Genomic DNA, 20,887 nt, shown 5'->3' with positions numbered 1-20,887 from the left:
TTCTCAGGAGCCAAAATGATCCAATACAGACTTTCATAAAGGAGCACACATTTCTGAGTGTGGCATGCCGGGAGCAGCCCTGTGGAGGCCTGAGGCAGTCAGAGGGGCTTCCCACACCGTGGGAGTCAGGAATCCAGGTGCCAGGCTGAAGTCCAGGTGAGAATCTGCCATATGGACCCTGGAGGGGCCTGCTGTCTAGGACAGCCACTGAGCACAGGTCTGATTCTATCCTCCCTTGGAGGTGGCCCATGGTCCACACCTGCTTTTCCAGCATTTTCTAAAGAATGGTCCACACCTGCCAACTCCAGACCCTCTTCACTTACTCTCCCCTTGACTCCTGCATCTGGTCCCTACCCCACCTTGTATCTCTAAAACCCTCTAGGGGCCCTGAATGTTGTAACCCCCAAAGGGGACACCACAATGGATCCAATGGAAAATAAGTCATCCGTCTGGCTTTTTTGGATCTCTTATGCCACTGAACCAACAGACAAAAAAAGGAGTTACTCCACTGGCTGGAGTGACAGACCCTAGTTACCAAGGAGAAACTGGGCTGCTGGTACACAACAGAGGCAAGGAAGACCTTGTTGGGAACCCAAGGGATTCTCAGGTGCCTCTCAGAATGTCCATGCCCAAAGTTAAGGATCAGTGGAAAACTACAGTAACAGAGAAATGGGGGGCAGGATAAACTGAGGATTCAGATCCTTCGAGGATCAAGATTTGGGTCCCCCACCAGGTAAAGGGAGCCTGATCTGCTAAGATTCCAGCTGACTGCCCAGGAAATACAGGATGGGAAATGGGAGGAGGAAGCCAGGTATCAAATGTGGCCTTGTGAATAAATAGAAAAAGGCGAACTGTAGTAGTTTTGAAGTTTCCGTTTACTTGATATATGTTTATTTGTACATGGTTACCATTCTCTTCTTAATTTCATAATTTAGTCTTTAGGTAACAGAATACTCAGTGGGACTGTGACTGAACTTGAAAAATTATTCATGCAGACAGGGATTGATAAAATGATTGCTGGGACGCCTCATCTGGGGGAATGGTGAGGACTCCATAAGAAGGCTAGCTGTGTCTTGATCCATAGAAACAGAGCTTTTTTGTTGCCATAGGGGAGCTCAGATGTGTGCAAAGGTGCAAATGGAAGCTTTGTAGCCACAGGAATAGACCATGCCAGGAAGCAATTTATTCATCCTTCACTGCCTGCTCTGTGAAAATGGAGAAAGGCCCTTCACGTTTTTCCTCTGCCGGAGGGCATGACATTGAACTCTGTTAGCAGAGGGCACTAGAGAGACATTGAAGGAGGAGAAGGCATTTTCTTTCCTAGACACAGTGTGCTGTGCGGAGGGCTTCTGCGTGGCATGTAACTTCTCCAGCACCAGTTCCTGCAGCATACTTCCCGTGCCTGGCTCCTGCAGTGTTGATAGCTTCTCCAGGGCTAGCAGCATCTGGCAGTCAGCAGCAGCCAGCAGCTTCACCCAACACAGCCGTTGGGTAGTTTAGTGGCAGTGTGCTTCCAGTGAGATGCTTCCTCCTGAACAAATTTCCTGAGGACCCAAAAGGATGCATTTCACATTCCAAAAGGAGTGCGTTCCAGAGGGTAGGTTTCCAGCAAGTCTTGGCACCACGGCACCACAGTGACTTCTCTGCCACCTAGGGAGCCATGGCCAGGCCCTCTCCACCAAGGCCAGGGTCTCAGTCCTGGGAGGCCTCCACCATGGGTGCTCTATGGCAACCCTAGGGGTAGTGGCTATTCTCAGAGATGCTATTTCTGTATTCTTTGCAGCTTTTTTTTTTACTTCTTACAAGCCAATCTCTCATTACTCCAATCCCCTGTTATAGTTAATGTCTTTATATTAAACTTTTCCTGTTGAAACCACTATGTGGTTTCTGTCTCCTGAATAGACCCTGACTGATACAGTCACCCACAGCCCCAAAGAGCCTTTTTGCATCCTCAGGGTCTTTGAGCTCAATTCAGCATCCTTGCCAGCTAATCAGTCCACGCCTCCAGCACTCATCTGTCTTTACTGAGTGCCACTGCCACGCTGGGCACCGGGGTGAACAAGAGGCCCTGGCTTCTGGAAGTTCACAAGCAAGAGGCGTCTCCAGCTCTCTCACATCCACGCCTGCGCTTGGTTCCATGCTCTAGGCTCTTTCTCACCTCCTGGGCTCCCCTGCTCTGTCTCCTGGGCTGGCTGGGGTCTTGCCCCCACCACTGTACAGTGGGTACCCTTCAGGGGTCACACGCTGCCTTCAGCTATCCTCTGAATTCTCCCCTGCTGAGATACCTGGCCTCAAATGACTGCAGACCTCCGGCCGCAAGTCCTTCACCTTTATTTTCTGGACATCCCCACCTGGACGACTTGCAGTCCCCTAAAATCCTATCTTCCAGAACCAGATGCCTCCTATCTCCTCTGGCTTCTCTCTCTCTGTGGAAGTGACACCACCTTCCATTCATCTGCCAAAGCCTGAAACCCTGAGAACTGGGGTCCCACCTTCTCCCTGGTCCTCAGGCCTCTATTCTCCACCTCTTCCCTCCAGGCCCTTTGAACCACAGGGCTAGATGTGGGCAGTTATTCTCTAATGGTCTCCCTGCCTCTCATGCATCCACCCCAGCCTCTCAGCAAAGGTTTTTCCACATAGGGTTTCCTCAGTCAAAACCTAGGGTGCCTGATGAAAATGGTCTAAAATTGGCTGTGGTGATGGTGGGACAACTCTGTGAATGTACTAGAAACCATCAGATTGCACACTTTAAATGGGTGAATTGTATAGCATGTGGATTACATCTCAATAAAGCCATTATTGCAAAATACCATTGATGCCAGTGACTTTCCCACATGGTAAAATCTAAACCCTGGTCTGCTCCTACACCAACAGCTCAGGGCTTATGGCCTCACCCCCAACCTCTCCCAGGTGACCCCACTGTGCCAGGGCCACTCACTGTGCCCAGCTCACATTCCCCGGTCCCACACTTGTGTCTACACTTACACCATTCTGTCCTCCAAAAAGGGGCCCCCTCCCAGAGTGCCCACCCAACCCCGCTCTCCCCCACCCCATGGCCTCTCCTTGACCACCCATCCTGGGGTCTCTCATCGGTTCCCGTTGTGCAGTCATTTAGCTTCTCACGTGGACATGAATGTGTCTGCTTTCCCACACAGAGGAGGTCAGAGCTGGCGTCTGGCACCTCGCTGACCCCCAAGCAGCCCCCAGCGCAGTGCCTCCCCCCCACCGCCCTCCCCCCCGTCCCCGTGACCCTGGAGGCAGAGAGGACTGTGCGAAGTCACTCCCAGGCAGCTGCAGCATCCCCAGCACAGTGCTGCGGCGCCCAGAGTGACCCCCCACAAGCCCCATTCTAGGGGTCACTGGGCAGAGCTCCCTGAGGCACTGTGCCAACGGAGAGGCTCTGCAGGAGCTCTCGATCTTCGGCTCCACCTTTCCCGGGCCAGAACATACACCTGCTATGAGGTCTGCAGGCCCCACCAGCCCCCAGGTGCCCAGGGCGAAGGGGGTTGTGAGGGTCCTAGGTCAGGGGCCACAGAAGCACAGGAGGCAGGGGGTGTGGGCCTCCACCCCTCCAGGCCCTGGGGGGCCAAGCCCCTGGCTTGCCCGTGACTACGCCCTCCCCACACCATCCATGCACATGCTCGCCACCCACACTTTTGCACCCTCCTCCCAGACCAAGTGACACCAATTGACCACCCAGCTGACCCCATCCAGACCAAAACTAGGGGGTTCCCCAAAGGCTCTGCAGGGCCCGGGCCCCACCCACTAAAGCAGCAAAGAGCCACTGCTCTCAGGATGGCCCACTGGCCCCTGGGGTGCTTCCTCCTCACCCCCTGCCCCAACCAAAACCAAAACATTTGGGGAGGGGACCAGGGGGAGGGGAGGAGCCCAAGGTTCCAGAATCCACTGCAGTTCACCCACCCCTGGACCCCACTCAAACCCTGGCTCTGCCACTCAGAGACGAGGGCCTCACTTTCTCAGTCTGTACAATGGGATGAATGAGTCCCTGCCTATTTTAAGATGTAAGAGAATCTCATCGAGTGTTTAACACAGTGCCAGGCACCTGGTAGGCACTCAATAAATGTTTTTTTCTTTTAAGTGTTATGTGATAAAGCAGGGCAAAAGGTTAGTAAAGTGTCCTGAGGAAACCTAGACTCCAGTTTAAGACCACACCTAGGAGTGGCAGCCTCACCTGCTCCTGGACCAGCTGCCGTGGCCTGACCCGGAGCCCTCTCTCCCAGCGAAAGCTCCGAGTCTCCCCTAAGCCCCCAGCCCAAGGCCCCTTGCTGTTGGAATGGGGACCTTTCACCAGAGCGCTTAACCTGCCGTTGTGGCTTTAGGGGTCTCTCACAGCCACACACACAGATGCATACATACAGACATATGTGCACACACACAGATGTGTATGTGTACAGACATGCACACAGAGCCACAAAAACAAGACTCCAAGACAGACCTGTGTGCACACACATATTTACAGATACACACAGATGCATGTGCACACAAACAGATGCACGCACAGACACAGACACAGACACCCAGGCACACACATACATGCAGACACACAGAAGCACTCATAGAGACATACACCTATGCACACACGTGTGCACATACAGAAGCATGTGTACACACACAGAGAAATAGACATGCAAACACACACACATACACTCTCTCTCCTCTCACATTCCAGGCTCCAAGAACCTAGAGCACTAGGATCTGGGCAGGGCCTCTGCACACACATGCGTCGCACATTTCACCTACAGCATGGGCCAAAGAGGCATTTGGAAACCAGCTTGGGAACCTCAGAACCATTCATAACATTGTTCTGAGAGGAAATACAAAACATTGCCCTATAAACAAACATTTGCAATAGAATTCCTCCAAGAGCTAGGATTGCCTATGCTAGAAAACTAACAGAGAGCAAGAAGAGAAAAACCACATAAACTTAGTTTGCCTCCTCAAAATTAATATCAATTACAAAAGCATTTATGTGGACTGCTTACCATTTATACCTAATCACCATGCAGCCCAGTGATGCACACCCTTAAGGGCATGCAGGAGTGATTATGTTGCGTGTTTCATCTGATCACACCAGCACACCCGCAGTCCATATGTGCCCGGATCCCAGACAGTTGCCTGTGGTGGGGGTACATGCACAGGTGTGTATAAAACCAGAGAAAAGTTGGTTTCCTCACTCAAATCAGTAGTGTGCCCCCTGACTACACTCTGGCCCAAGCCCTCTTGCCAACATCACCACCACAGAAGCGCCTGCTGAGGAGCCATCTTCCCAGCAGATCCTCCCCCAGAAGGCAGAGATGCTTCAAAGGTCTCCCTCCGCAGGGCCTGGCGGCATGTCACCAGGGCCAGGACACAGCCCAAAGGCCACCCTGTGTGCCCACTCACAGAGGCAGGCTGGCCTCCTTGCCATGACCAAGGCTATCCCAAGCTCATCTCCCAGACCCACTAGGGCCCTGCACCCCTTTCCCGGGCCCACTGAGCCAGCTAGTGGGCAAGATCCTAGCATGGATGATTCAAAATCTATCCTCCTCTTGCCCTCTGTGCTGCACACAGCCACCGGAGGCTCTGCAAAGACCCCCCTCTCTTTTATTAGAAAGAGAAAAGGAAGCCACCTCCCTAATTCCCATTTAGTTCAGCAGGTGCTCTTCAAATACACTGGGTGACCCAGGTTTGGGGAATGAGAGTCAATCATGATAAATGAACCTTCCAGGAACAAGGAACTCAAAACTGACTGAGAGGACCAAGGGGGACAGGCTCCAGGGGAAGAGAGCAAGAAGAGCAGCCAGGGAGAGAGGGGAAGAGAGGTATGCCTGGGTGCGTGCACCTCCCCAGTGCCCACAGGGAACGTGCATGGCTGAATTTTAATCCTCAAACACCTGTGCGGTCAACTGCATAAGGATTCTCCTAAAAGATGAGTGACATAAAAATCCAGGTTTAGTGCAAGAAGCAGTGCTTCGAACAAACAAAAATATGAGCCTTGAGGTTATCTCCACTTTGCAGATGGCCAAACTGAGGCTGACAGAGCCTAAATAATCTGCCCCAGGGTATAATTAGGAGGTGGCAAGGTCGAGGTGGAACCACAGTCTGTCCAGAGCTGAGTCCGGTGGCCCTGGCACAATGCCACATTGCCTCTTGCCCCAGTGATGCTGACCTGGCTCATGTCATTTTTCTGGAGATTCTTTGGAAACACCCCTTCCTGTGACATACAAAAGCCTCATTTCTATGTTAGAGGAACGTTTTTTGTTTCTTTTCTGTTCACTTACCAAAAACTGCTGTCTCCAGCTTATCCCCACCTATCTTGGCAGACCTGCTCTGAATGGGGTGTGGATGTCAACTTTGCCATTCACATACCATGCTCAGGGGGCGACAGGACTTACCCCAGGTTGTGCAGCCTGGGAGTCGAGGAACAGGGGCTAGGCTTTGTGGCTCATCTTTTGAAGGAACTCCTAAGAAGCAGAACCCCCTGCTCAGGCCCCGAACATCTGCATCCCCAATGCACGTGGCATGTACATCTGGTTAGGTCACTTCCCTCCTCAAAAATCTAGAGGATATGGAATAAAATGTGCCTGCCTATGCTGGACCCTATCCCTCCCTGGGCCTCCAGGCCTTGTGACACAGGCTCTGTCCTCTGCAGCCTGGCCCAGCCAGGCTCTACCCAGGCAAAGCTTAACTGCCCTCCAGTCCCAGCTGCCCACATGAAGCACTGCCTGGTTCTTCCCAGGACCCCCATCTGTGCCTCAGGGGGTGGCACCTCCACACACCCAGCTGGTTGAGCCAGAAACCAAAGGGTCACCCCGGGCTCCCCGCAACCCTCCATCACCCAGCGATTCCTTCGAGCTCTGCTCCCAAAGCACCTCACAAAGCAGCCCTCCTCTGTGCCCACACTGCTGCTTCCCTGGCTTTCTGCACCTGCCTGATTTCTCCTCCTTGATGCCCACAATGATTTTTCTCAGATATAAGTATGGGCATGTTACTCCAAGCCCAACACCTACAATGCATAACAACCCAGCCACCCAAGGCCCAGCTCTGGCCGGGCCCTGCAGCCTCACACCCATCATTTCTCATATCCTGTGACTCCAGCCTCATCAGGTCAGAAATGCCCTTGACCACCTGGCTAAGTGCTGCCTGCCCTTCCAGAGCCAGTGCAAGTATCACCCCCTTTAGGAAGCCCTCCCCAGTCTCCCCTCAAGGAGCTGCCCCTTTTCTGCATCCTTGTGATGCCCTAGGCACACGCCGCCAGAGTGCTCTCCACCCAGTGGCCCCTGCCGGACTCTCACCTCCTCTGAGGGGGCTCCCTGAGGACAAGCTCAGTCTCTTTCATCTTTGTGGCCAGTGCCTGGCACACAGTAGGTCCTTAATAAATGAATAGATGAACATTATTTGTGGATCTAAAGCAATAGATTCTGGAGAGAAACTCGAGAGCTGCCAGGCCTGCCAATGTGGGGCCGTGGCATCTCTCCATGCTGCACCCTAGTTCTGAGAGCTCAGGTTGCCAGGAGGGCATTGACTGAAGAAAATGCAAAGGCAACTGCTCAGCCCCACCAGCCTTCCCAGCTGAGCTTCCACTGCCAGGCAGGCCCTCGGGCCACCACCAGTTGGGTTGTGAACCATGCCTGGGAGAGGTCTGTAACAAACATTACACTGTGGCTGGTAATAAAACAATTAGGAACCACTGCTGTGCACCAGTGGCCAGGCCAGGCTGGGATCTAGACCCTCCCACGCCTCTGGGCTGGGGGCAGAGCCAGCCCTGCCAGCAGGCCCAGAACCCAGAGGGGATGCTGCTGCCTGCTCTGGGCCCAAAGGGACCTGAGGGCAGGGAGGAGAGGGCCGAGGGCCTAGAGGGACCAAGGGAACAGACTTCAAAGAGTCTGGCAGAAGTACATCAACATTAAAGGCACTGAAGTCAGATGGCCAGGGCAGGAGGGCTCAGAGGTCAACCAGCCAGATCCTGGCTTTACAGAGGGGGAAATGGAGGCCCCAAGACCCCAAGGGGATGATGAGAATGAGAGGCAACATTTCCAGTCTTAGAGCACAGATCTCCCCCAGTTCCCACAGTCATCTCCTGCAGCCCTGTAGAGACCCCTTAAAGAAAATGAATGCATAGCACCTGAGCACCTACTATGTGCTGGGCATAGTGCTGGCTATTTTCCAAAAATATTTCACCTGATTCAGGCAACACAGGCAAGATGTAGATGCTTAGATGAAAAGCCCGTGGCTCCAAGCCAGCTGGTCTCCCGGTAACTGAGGAGCAGTAGGGCTGCAATGCTAGCCAAGGTCTGCTGGCTCCTGGGGTCTCTTAGCCCTGCACATTTCTCTCGGACGAGCCCGGGGCTGAGGGTAGGGCACACAGAGTCCAGCTCTGCACCTGCTCCCACGTTACTGTGCTTTTCTTAATCTTCTCGCCTCACTCCAGTAGCCTTACTCTCACGTCCTGGTAACGGGGCAGCCTCAGAGAGGCAAGCAAACCCACTGGCGGGGACATCCACTGGTGGGGGTTGGGGCCTGTGCAAGGGGAGGTAGGCCCTGCTGCCACACACCAGGCAGAGGAACTTGTATCTGCCCCTCCTCACTTCACCTCCCCACCTTGCCACCTGGGTCACTTCCACCTGCCTGTTCATGGGCCTCCAGGTCACAGAGTTGGGCACAGCTTGAGCCCACATGCCGGACAAGTTTCCCAGGCAGGCAGCCCTTCCACACCCAGTGGGGCTTCCTGAAGCCCCACTTCATCCCCGCTGCATGTGGCTACCCGCACTGCCCGTGCTCTGCCAGGGCTGGGTCACCTGAGCTCCACCCAGGATAGGGTCCTGATTATACCCCCAGTTCCGGAGAACCATCTGGGTCACAACAAACACCAGATCAAAGCCTTATTGGGAGATCCTCAATGACTGCTGCTGGCGTGTACCAGGGTGCAACCAGCTGACTATTTTCCACTCTCACCCAGTCCCTCCCAGTCCAGGCCTTTGCTTAGAGGCCTCAGTGTCTGTAGCATTTCCCCCATACCCTTTCCAGAACAGACAAGTACCTGAATGACCCTAACCTTTGCTGTCAGTCGCCAAGCCAGTTTCTTATCCATTAAAAAGAAGTCTGTCCTTCCAGCCCTAGGATGACTCAAATTTTTTTACGTTCTTATCCAGAAGCTGTAAAAAGCGTGGTTTTATTTTGTTGTTATCATTAAGAAAGTAACACATATGCATCTACACTTTTTCAAAGATTGCAAAAGTATATAAAGTACATATAAAGGCAGTCTTTGTTGACAGGTTTGCTGTGCATCCTTCCACACAGACTCTTTCTGTGCATGTACAGGCCTATAAATGCGTACGTTTGTATATATTTTAAAGGAATTTCACAAAAACAAGATTACACTCTGCTTCTCTGGGTACCCCAACCATACCATGGACTACTAACGTGTCAGAATAGATATGCTCACTAACTCATTTCAAAGGCCTTGGGGCACTCTAAACTGATTCCTCTTTACCCTTAACTTTACGTATCCTTTCAGAATCTTAAAAATCAATCACTAAGACCTGTCCTTCAAGAAGCCGCTTCCCAACAGGTTCTGCCTCCTGGAGAGCCGGAGGAACCCGTGCGCCGGCGGGGCTGCAGTGCCTCACCTTCCCCTCCCAGAGTTGTCAGGGAACCTGGAGGAGAGGCATGATCCCAGGGCCCCAGGCATCCCCACCAGGTGTCTCCAGTCATTGACATGACATGACTCACATCCAACCCACAGCTCAGCAAACCTGATCCCGCTGTCTGCTGGGGTCACAGACAGTGACCCCAACACCATCAAATCTGACCCCACCATTGTCTCATAATGTCCTCTCCAAGCATCAGTTAGGACCACTAGAACACCAGGATCTAGCTGATCTATGAGATCTAGAACATCTTCTGCACCAACCCAGATCTATATACAGAGTAGCACAGTAGGAAGAGCACCAGACGAGGAGTCAGGACACTTAAGTTGTAGCCCTCCACTTCCTAGCTGTGAGGGATGGCCCTCCACACCCTCTATGCACCCAGATGGGGCAGCTAAGAACTGGCTCAGAATTAAAAATGACCTTCACATTTGAAGCAGAAACAGAGAGGGAAGATAAACAGGGATGACAGTGACAGGGCCATGACCTCAGGAAAGAGAAAATAGGAAACTGGCAATAGATGTAAATAAGGCTGGGAAGCCTTAGGGGTCAAAGGGGACCCCAGCAGGATGGGAGTGGGCAATACTGGGAACGGGCCAGGAAAGCCCCAGGCACCTCCTCCTCCTGTCCCTGCCACTGTCGCTGTCCTCCAGACAGGGCAGGCCAACGATGTGATCAGCAAGGGAGATGTGGCCTGGCAGGCTCTGCTCACTGGTTGTCCTTGCTGAGGGCTGCCAGGTTCCTGCAGCCATACACGGGGGCACATCCCCTTGGAGTTGGGGGCTCAGTTCTGCTGCATGTTGGGGAGGGAGGGGATGGGGGTGAGCAGAGTCAGGTTCCACCACCCCCATTTCCTTCTCACTCACAGCCCCTTACAGGGACGTTTTGGGTGCTGGGGCACCTCAGCCCGGGTGAGGAGATGCAAAGGAGTAGATGGAGACCTCTGGGAGGCCAGGCAAGGGACCCTCCTACCCCTGCACACCATGATCACCATCGCTGGCCCACAGACCTGACCCTGGCCACCGTTCCCCTTAACTGCCACAAGCCCCTGGGGTTGGTGTAATCTGAACCTGTTCTGTTTCCCTCCAAGTTTGAGCTCTTAAGCTCTAGTCTACAGTATATAAAGGAGTCATCAAGTTCCTATACCAAATGAGCTCAGTTGGCCCCTGCCCCTCCCTCCCTTTTGTCCCCTCTGTCTCCCCCCCAACCACCGCCCCACCTTACAAAGACACCAAAAGTAGGTCACTTCAGAGTGATTCTCCATGGGCTACACAGGACTTACGGAGTGCAGGGGCCCAAATCACTGTGGGGCCTCAGCCTGTCCCCCAGCACACCAGAGGCCCTGCTCCACTTCCTCTACACTCCATCCACCCCATCCTGGACATCCTGGCTTCCTGCGCTCTGCCTGGAAGTCCCATCTCTGTGCTTTGAGGCCCATCTCAGGGGCCACCTCCTCCAAGAAGCCTTCCCTAATCCCCTCAGTTCGTTATGACCTCACTGTTCTTCGAGCACTTTATTTCTCCCTCTCCTGCAACCTTGGTCTATGGTCATTAACTAGGTGAGCACATCCTAAACTCACCCGATGTCCCCTCACGGCCCAGCCCAGGGCCTTGCCCACAGGAAACACTCAGCAAGTCTCTAGTAAATGGAAGCAAATATGCTGCATTCAGGACAGAATCAGAATAAAAAGCTGAAACTAGAGCGTGAGGGATTTAAGGTGGATGCAAAGACAACCTGTGGACCATGCAATTTGCTAAACTCTGGAACAGATTGCTAAGTGGTGCTCAGGAGCCTCCTGCCTCAGAGGATTTTTCCATCAGAATCAGTACTTTCCTCCTCTGTCCAAGATTTTGCACAGAGGGCAGGAAGGTGGACAACACTTCCCAGAGCCCTTCCTGGAGTGCCAGTCCAGGCGAGGCGCCGGGAGGATGAAAGCAGCCACAGCGAGCCACCACTGACACTGACAGTCCGCTACCGGTGAGGGAAGCCTAGTCTTATTTTCATGTTACAGGTGAGGAAACAGGCTTTGAGAACTGAAGTTAGCTGCCCCAGATCCTGAAGCTGGGAAGTGTCAGAACACAGCTCTTTTCAGGTCCAGGGCCCTCACTTTGGCTGCCTTGGAACTGGCTCCTGTCTAAGGAAGTCGTATCTGCCCCTATGCAGCTGCTCACCGTGGCCCAGAAACACGCACACATGGACGCACTGCACTTTGTCCTGCCCACACACTTAGCCAAGTGGAGGCAGGAAATCTCTGACAACTCATGGGTCTCAGATTTGGTAGTTTTTTTAGAGAAATATAGTCAAAGAGAGGAATGACTGTAAACGAGCTCTCAAGATTTGAGGAATCTTGAGATGGAAAGGAATCCAGCACCTTTCATTTACTATTAAAGCCTTGCTCAGGAGCAGCAAGACCAACAGATACCCAGCCTCAAAGGATAGGCAGGCTTCTGACCAGCTCTATTATCTAGTAGATACCAAAATGCAAGTGGAAACAATTCCTGTGGGCCACGCCTTGGCTTTAACTGTTGCCTGTTCCCAAGTTAGACACCAGAGACACACTTAACAAGCAGTGGGGCGTGAGATGGGGGAGGGGACAGGGGCACCAAGTCACGGACTCCAGGCCCATGCAAGGGGACAGCAGTTGTGACAGGCACACAACTGGCCCTTCTGGCCTCAGGCTCTGAGTAGCACTTCCAATCCTGAAAGCAATGAAGCCCAGCCCCACACTCAGCTCCCACCCTAGCTCCAAGTATTCTCAAAGCTTAAAGGTCCCCTTCAACCCTAAATTCTAAGGCTTGGATTCTAATGGTAACATTTCAAGCCCAGGGATGGGGAGAGGGTGGTCTATTTTTAATACACCCATTAGAGAGCTGGCAAGACGGCTTTGTGTCACCTTCGTATCTGGTTCCCAATAAAAGGAGCCTTTATGGAACCCAGGCTTTTGCTGGGAAAGAACTTGGGTCTTTCAGGGAGGCTTGAGCCTGAGGAACTGGCCTTTAAGTTGGCAATGACCAGTTGGTGAAGGCAGAGCAGCAGCAAGCCAGAGAGCCCAGCCACCAAGCCTGCCACTAAAGAGACAGGGACTGAAACACTCATGGAGCTTCCCATGATTCAGCAGAGGCCCTACTAAATGTCTGATGGGGTGCGGGGGACGGGTGGGACCACAAACTGATAGGAGAGACTGACATACAAAACAGCAGACCTACAGAGCTATAGCAGGGGACAGTTCAAGTTCCTTAGAGGGCAGGCCTGGCCCTGCTTCTTCCTGACCAGGTCGCACAGAGCACCTATTTTACAGCTTGTCCTGTCTTCCTTGCAGGATTTTTCAGAGGCAATGGCAGTGATGTGTGTGGCAATGATAGTAAAATATCCATAGGGCTGCAGGAGCTTACTGTGATTTGGCCTCTGGGAGGAGACCTCAGAAATAATGCACACACACAGATTTACACATAAACCTACAAAAGGACACACACATCCTTAACCAGAGACTGTACTTCTACCCACTTCACCGAGTCAGATATGACAAACCTGTCTCCTGCAGGGCTCCTACCCCTCACACCACCTTCTCCTTTCAAAGGCCCATCCCCCAGGAGGCCCTGCTCTCTCAGGCCTCCTCCCCTTGGAAGCCTTTCCAGATTATGGCTGGGTGGTGGAAAACAGACCACCCCGCCCCCATTCCTGGGTCTGAAATTCCACCACAAGAATCAGAGCCATAGAATTTAAAAGTTGGAATGGACCTCCAAGCTCCAGGCCAACCCCCACCCCACAGAGGAATCCTGTCCACAGACACCCGGACAGATGGCCACGGGTGTCCTCTTCTAGTTGCTCAGTGCTCAGGGGCAGCCCTTGCATTGAGGACCTGGCACTCCTTGAGTCTGGAAGGAATTCACCTTTTCTAAGGTCAGCCTCTAATTGTAGGCCCAGAGAGCAGGAGTGAGAGGGAGAACAAGGGGAGCCTTGGTCAGCCTGAGCCAGGAGCTGTGCGTTTGATGAGCAGCTGAAGACAAGAAGGAGAGAGCTGGACCAGAGACCAGAGAGGGAGCCAGGGCCCAAAGAAGTGGGGCCCAGGAAGGGAGGCAGGCAGGTGCCAGACCCGCTGCAGCAAGTCTGCCTGGGGCCCCTGCCTGGGTGCAGCACATGTGCCCACATGCGCACACATGCACACAACTCACACTTCCACAGAGTTGCCTGTCAAACAGCCGAACCAGGGCCTCAATGGGACCTAGAGGCGGAGGGGCACCACTCAGCCCCAGCATGCAAACCCAGGCAGCTCAGGAAACCACCAGGAGATGGCCCCACCAGCAATGGGGACAGCCCAAAGAGGGTTGCCTGACAGCTGGGCTCCCCACGTCCCATAGGCTAGTCCTAACACTCTAGCAACGCCTAAGAAGAAATGCTTCCCTGGCTGCAGCTGTCACATCTGCCTGGGAGGGAGGAGGCACAGCAGAGCAGCACCTGATCCCAGGATCCCTTCACAGCCCGCAGCCCAGGGGGCAGGTTCAGCCGCTGGCAGCCCAGGGTGAAACATGAAGACTGAACAGTCCCTCAGGGATGCTGATGGCAGTCCCTGGGCACGGCAATGAGGGGCAAGCTGGGTCACAGGGTGGACGGCGCTTGTCCTGCAGGCTCCTATCCCTGCTGGTTTGCGAGGGGGCAAATTGTGTGGCTCTGGGTCCCGGCCCTTCCTCCCCGCCTGACGCAGGCCAGAGCTGCCCAGCTGGGTGCAGGACGCCATCTTGGGTCAAGGTGCAGCCACAGGGGGCTCGCCTGGGAGTGGGGAAGAGAGCCCCTGAGAACCAGCGGACCCCCAATCCCCACCCAGAGTGCCAACACCTACTCGACTGGCTTTGCAGTAGAGAGAGAGGTGGAAGGACAGACGGGACGAAGAGGAAGGGGGGAACTAACAGAGGAAGCGAGGGAAGAGAGTGGGTGCCCCCAAGAAGAGAGGCTCCAAGAAAGCGAAATGCAGTTTGGCAGCTCGGGCCGCGGGCCCCACCATGGGGGCCTGGGGAAGGCCGGGGGGCGGGCCCTGGCCCCACGCCAGCTCGGTCCGCGCTGAGGGGGAGGGAGGGCAAGGAGGCCTGGGAGAGGGGAGCCGGGGTGAGGGCGGGACACGGGACACGGCGGCCTGCGGCTCCGAAGCTTGGGGTCTCCCGGGGTGCGGGGACGTGGGGCTGAAGACCCCGATCCGCAGCCTCGACGAGGCCTCGTCCTTCACGGTGCAGATGCGAAGCTTTCAAGGACACGTCTGCACCGGCCCAGCGGGGTTGCGTGTGCGTGAGTGTGTCCGCGTGCGGGGTGGGGGGCAGTGCTGATGCAGCGGGCGACCCCGGGCACCCAGACTCGCGCCCCTCCCGGTCGCGACCCCGCTGCTCCCACCCCAGCGTTTTCCGGCCCCCGTGGCCCGGGCCGGGATCTTCGCCCGCCCCCGCCCCCACACTGCGGCGCCGCCGCCGCCGCCGCCCCGGCTCCCACGGCCCGCGGCGGGGGCAGGGAGGAGCCAGGCACGACGTCCCCCCCCCGCGCGCGCCGCCCGGCCTTCCGCGGGGAGGTGTGCCCCCCAAATGGCACTCTCCGCACCCCCGCCGCTCCTCCCAGATCCGCTGGCACCCCGCACCCCAGCCACAGGTGGCCGGAGGAGGATCGCTGTGTAGCGCTCCCCGGCCCGGCCCCCCGATCACCCCCGCGGCCCGCCCCCGGGGCCTTCCCGGTCCCCCGCCCCGCCGGGCCGAGGAGGGCCGGGAGCCGGGGGGAGGGGCGGGGGGCCGGGTCGTGCCAGGCTGCCATTTTCTGCCGCCGCCGCGGAGCCTGCGCGGGGCCCGGCCCCCGCCCCCTCCCCCGCTCCCTGCGGGTCGCGGCGGGAGCCGACTATTCCGGGTCGGGGTCTGCGCCCTCCAGCGCCCCGGCCGCAGGCCCCAGGAGGGGCCCCGGGGCGGGAGCAGCGCCCGGAAGGCGGGGGCCGCCAGGCCGGGGCCCCTGCGGCAGCGCCGAGCCGGGCACCGCGGCTGAGGGCAGCGGCAGAGGGGGGCCCCCCACGGCATTGTATAGACTTGAACTTGAGCCCGGAGCCAGGCGGGGGCGGGGAGGGGGCTCCGCGCCGGGCGCGGGCGGGACGGGAGGGGGCGCCTGCCGAGCCCGCGGGGACATAAACAAACCCTGAAATCCCCTGCGCCGCCTCCGCCAGCCCGGCCCGCGGTCCCCGCCCGCAGCTCTGGCCCCGCCGGCGCCCGGTGCCGAGTTGCAGGGGTCCAGGAGCTTGCCCCGAGCCGGGCACTGCCCGCCGCCGTGCCCCCCGCCCGGCCTCCCCTCCTCCCCGCCCGCCTCCGGGCCGGCCTGCCGGGTCGCCAGAAGCGGCGCTCATTACCGTGTGGCCGGTAGGGTCGGGCCGGCCCGGCTGCGCGCCCTGGTGCCGCGGCGCCGCGTCCCGGCTCGTCCTGTGCTCTCGCCGCCGCCGCCGCCGCCGCCGCCGCCCGCGCGCCCTCCTCCCTCCCGGCCCGCCTGCCTGCCTTGCTCGCTCCCTCCCTCCGCTCGCTGTCGCGCTCCCTCTCTCCGCCTCCTCCGCCGGGTCCCCCCCTCCCACCCCTTCTCTCCGCCTTCCTCCTTCCCTCCCTCCGGCCGCCCGCGGGCCCAAGCCTCCGCCCGCTGCTCGCCCCCCGCGGCCGCGCTGGCCCCGGCCCCGGCGCTGCGGAGCCGGCCCGGGAGGCAGCGCCGACTGGGGGGCCCCGGGGCGCCGCGGCGGGAGCGGCCTGGGCGCGCGGCCGGTCCTAGCGCCCTCGGTCCGACTTCCCGGCCTCTGCAACCCCGCCGGGGCTCCCCGCACCCCGCGAGACACAAGGCCGGACCCCTCAGCGCCCCGACCCGGCACTGGGCCTGGGCACCTCGCCTGGGCCGCGCTCTCGGCTATTCCGCCGGGGGCCTTGCTGCAGCCCTACCCCGGAGGGGCGCCCCGCTACCTGGCGCTGTCTTTGCGCTGGGTCCCCGCATCCAGCACTGGCCGCAGGGACAGCGGCCCCTCCTCTCCCCCGGCAGGTGTCAAGTGCCTCCCCCCGGCAGCCCGCGTAGCCCCCGGCGGCCTTTACCCTGCAGTTCTCCCGACCTCCACCAGAGTCCACTGCACTCTGCCTGCCTCAGCACTGGGGCTGGGGACAGCAGCGCCGGCCCATCCGCACCGCAACCCCCACGCCACCCCGCCACCTTCTCCAGGTACCGCCGCCCGGTGGAAGACAGCTCACTCAACAAGGCCAAGGTCGGAGTTCCAGGCCCATCCAGATCGTCCTGGAGGGTCGAGCTGCTCTACAGGATGTACCCCCTTTAAGGGAGTGAGTTCCCCGTACCTTGAGGTGTCCAAGTAGAGTTGAATGCCTCAGAAAGACTTCGTGGAGTAGGAGGTCGATCTAAATGACACTGAAGATCCCTTCCAGCTCTGATTCTGTGCACACCTACTCTCCACCCTCACGCTTACTCACGCCTTTGCCTACTCACCTCTACCGTGGGGGCTGTTCTCATTTCCCATAGAGTTCTCAAGGCTCCAGATTTCTGACTTGGAGCGTCTCCGTCTACTTCCGCCAGCACAGTCACCCTCTGCTCATCTATTTCCCAACACCCACCTCTTGGTCTTGGTGCGGGGTCCCCCTGGCCACATAGCATAGAGCCCCACTTCTGCCCACAAGAGGCCCAAGGGGACCAGTCTTCTGTGCACCCCCATCTACTCAGTGCTTCAGCTACATGGGTGCCCTGACTCAGGACACAGTGTGCTCCCTTCCCCGGGCACCCACAATCCCACTGTGGGCAGAAGCTATGAAGATGGGCAACCAGGCCTCACTGTTGAAACCAGTCCTACTTTTCCCTTCCCCTCCACTGATGTCATCCCTCTGAGGGTCACAGGAACAGAGTTACCTAACTCTTGGTGACACAGAACTGACCTTTCATCTAAGAGGTTTTCCTTCTGGGAGCCCTCTAATGCTTCCAGATCTTTCAGTCTACCCTACTCCCTGAATCTCAAGGTCAGAGGCCACTGCACGCAGTTGTCCTGGCCTGTTTCACTGTCACCCTCATGCAAGTTATAATACCATGGCACTGATAATAGGCCCTGCTATCCATGGTCTCTGCTTGACCAGTTGCAGAGATTCATTATGTTCCTTCCGCAAGGACAGGGACCACATCTGTCTCTCTCGCCCAGCACTTGGCACACAGTGGTCCTCAGTAAACCTTGGTTGGATGACTGTGTGCACTGCAGGCTCCTTGCCACTTTATTTTCAACATCAGGACAACTAAAGCTTGGCTGAGGGGAAGACCATGTTTAGAAAGATGGCTGCCATACTGCTCCCTTCCTCAAAGGCTTATATAATTCTCCCAAATAGCAGTGGCTGTTTACTGAGAGTTTCCTATGTGCCAGGCACCAGACTTGACACTTCTCTTATTCCTTACCAACCGCGTGAAGTTATTTGTATCATCCTCACTCTACAGATGAAAAAACTGAGGCTTAGTTAAAGCCACACAGCTGGGAAGTGGGAGATCCAGGATTCAAAGCCTGATTCATCTGACTTTGAAATTACCACACCACACCTTTAAAACATTATAGCTGTTCTTAACAAGCTGAAATTCTCAAGGTCAAGATGGGCATGTGTAAGTTTCTTTTCAGTAGGACTATTTGTGATGAAATCATTGGGAGTGCATGATGTGTGTGACCTCGGATGCCTGTGTTGCTGGGGTCAAGAGGCCCAAGGGGACTATGTTAGGGGGTTTGCATTCTGGAAGAAGCTCCAGGGTCAGTTACAGAGCCTGACCATGACATCTTTGGCATGAGGAGGACCCTCCAGGTGGTCCCAAGAAGAGCCATATCAATGCTGGCTGACCCCACTCTGCCCTTCTTACCACATACCACACTGGGTCCAGTTCAGATTGAGTTAGTCTTTGGACTTCTACACCCTCTCACTGTGTCTGCCCCACTGTGACCTGAATCATGATTGATCCTAGATCATCTGGGGTGAGGAGCAGTATCAGTCAGGATAGGCGAGGTTATCCTGCTGTAACAACCCACATCTTGGTGACTTAAAACCACAAAGGTTCTGTGGAAAACAGTATGGAAGTTCTTCACAAAAATAAACATGTAAGTATCATACAATCCGGCAATCCCACTTCAGCTGATAGCAGAGACTCAAACAGACATTTGTACGCTAGCGTTCATAGTAGCCATTATTCATACCAGCCATGAAGATGACCCAAATGTTCATTACCTGGTGAGTGGATACATAAAATGGGGCATGTGCACACAACAGAATATTATTCAGACTTAAAAAGGAAGGAAATTCTGACACATGCTACAATCTGGATGAACCTTGATGTTATGCTAAGTGAAATAAGTCAGGCACAAGAGGATAAATATTGTCTGATTCCACTTATATGCGGCAGAAAGAATAGTGGTTGCCAGGGCTGGGGGGTAGAAGAGTGGAGAGTTAGTGTTTAATGGGTACAGAATTTCAGTTTGGGATGATTAAAAAGTTCTGGAGACGGATGTTGGTGATGGTTGAACAATTTATGAATGTACTTAATGCCTCTTAACTGTACACTTACAAATGGTTAAAATGGTACATTTCACGTTATATGTATTTTAGCCCATAAAAAATAGAGTATAGTACAATTGTAATTAAATTTATCAAATACAGTTTTTAAAGGTTTCTTTTCTTGCCCTGTCCCATGTCCGTGGCAGGTCTGCAGAGGGGTAGAGCTCACTGAATATTCTGGGATGCTGCCTGACAGAAGAGCCACCCCCTCAAGAGCACTGGAGGGTATCCATTGACAGTAGCCATTTGTCACTCATTGGCTGGAACCAGTCAGAGTCCCATTCAACTGCAAGAATCCAGGAAGTAAACTTTACCCTAGACCTCCAGGCAGGGAGAACTAGACATAGTTAGCAAACAGCCCCAGTGATTACCACAGGGACCCTTCCGGTTCCTTCACTAACAGCACATTCCTTCTCCTGGGTCTCAGGTCCCACACTCCTGCCTCAGGTGAGAGAAGCAGTGGTGTACCTACCCTTGGCCCCAGTACCCTCAGAGACCCTACGAACTCTCCATCAGGCTGCTTCCCCCACCATTCCACCTGCCTTTGCCACACTTCCTCCCTGACTTCCAAACATGGTTCACCTACCATCCTGCTGAGTGATTTCAGCCCCGCAGTGACTCACAGATGACCCCACCTGGGTCATCTTTCCATCGCCATATCACACCCACCGGAAGAGCTACATCCTGGACCACTGTCCACAGAGATTCTTCATCTGTAACACATGGTGATACTTCCACCTACTTTCTAGGGTTGTTATATTAGTCAAGACTCTTGGTTGCAAGTGACAGAATCCCAGCCTAAACTAGTTTAAATGAACAAAGGGATTCAGTAGTTTAGAGTTTAGACAATTGGGAAGCCCAGGGTTGGGGATTCAGAATCAGGAAAAGCTAAGTCTGAGGACTCAGATGCCATTTCCAGAGCTTACTCTCTCCTGGTTCTCGTCTGTCCCCCACCATGTTGGCACTTTCCCTCCTACTTCCAACAAACTCCAGGCTGGTAGACAGCAGCGTCAGGTGCACGTTCTCCCAGCTTAGAATCCCAATAGAAAAACATAATTTTCCTTTCCTTCAGGAAGCCACCTGATGTCTCAGGACATGAGGCACCACATCCTATAACAATACACCCACCTCATCCCTGAGCCTCAAGGTCTGAGACACATCATTGTCCTGTTCCATTTTTCAATGACACCCTCACTCAAGGCCCAATGCCAGGCAGAAAAGTCCTGAGGATTACTTCAGTTGTTCTGGCTTTGGTCACAAGCCCACCCTGGACCAGGTTCTGCAGCCAGGGAGATAGTGTGCATCACATGCCCACCACATTGTGCAAGTACAGGAAGCAGCAATGGACTGACAGATCTAGCCAGCACCCCATGGAGTAGGGGCATAGTTATTTCCCAAAGCACAGGGCCCTGGGAAAACGTATTACACTCCTCACCGATGGCTGCCTGGCATCCACATGTACCTTTTTCCCTATGTATGCATTTTCAAAATGCACTTGCTATCTATCAGAGAGGGTATTGCACAACATTGCAAATGTACTAAATGCCACTGAATTGTTCATTTTAAAGTGGCTAATATAATGTAAAGTGCATTTTACCTCACTAAAAATGGTATCTTAAAAAAAACCCTTCTACTAAAATAAAGAACCCACACCATCTACAACCAAAAATGCAT

General features: G+C 55.1%; 1 protein-coding gene across 7 annotated transcripts in view; it reads right to left on the bottom strand.

Moving 5' to 3' along the window:
• The window catches only part of DNMT3A (DNA methyltransferase 3 alpha), a 114,580-nt gene extending 95,281 nt beyond the window's left edge, over positions 1-19,299 (bottom strand). For 2 of the 7 annotated variants that reach the window (XM_057497382.1, XM_057497385.1), the window contains exon 1: positions 16,015-16,196. The gene's annotated coding sequence lies outside the window, so the exon portion shown is untranslated. Of the gene's footprint in view, positions 1-16,014; positions 16,197-16,603 lie in introns of those variants that run through there. The other 5 variants (XM_036881734.2, XM_036881732.2, XM_036881735.2 and 2 more) reach the window with 3 other exon arrangements.
• Between the last annotated feature and the right edge of the window lie 1,588 nt (positions 19,300-20,887).

The sequence above is a fragment of the Manis pentadactyla genome, chromosome 2, assembly GCF_030020395.1.
Source record: "Manis pentadactyla isolate mManPen7 chromosome 2, mManPen7.hap1, whole genome shotgun sequence".
Lineage (NCBI taxonomy): Eukaryota > Metazoa > Chordata > Mammalia > Pholidota > Manidae > Manis > Manis pentadactyla.
Note: the sequence above shows the minus strand (reverse complement) of the source record. Positions and strands in the feature narration are given on the sequence as shown.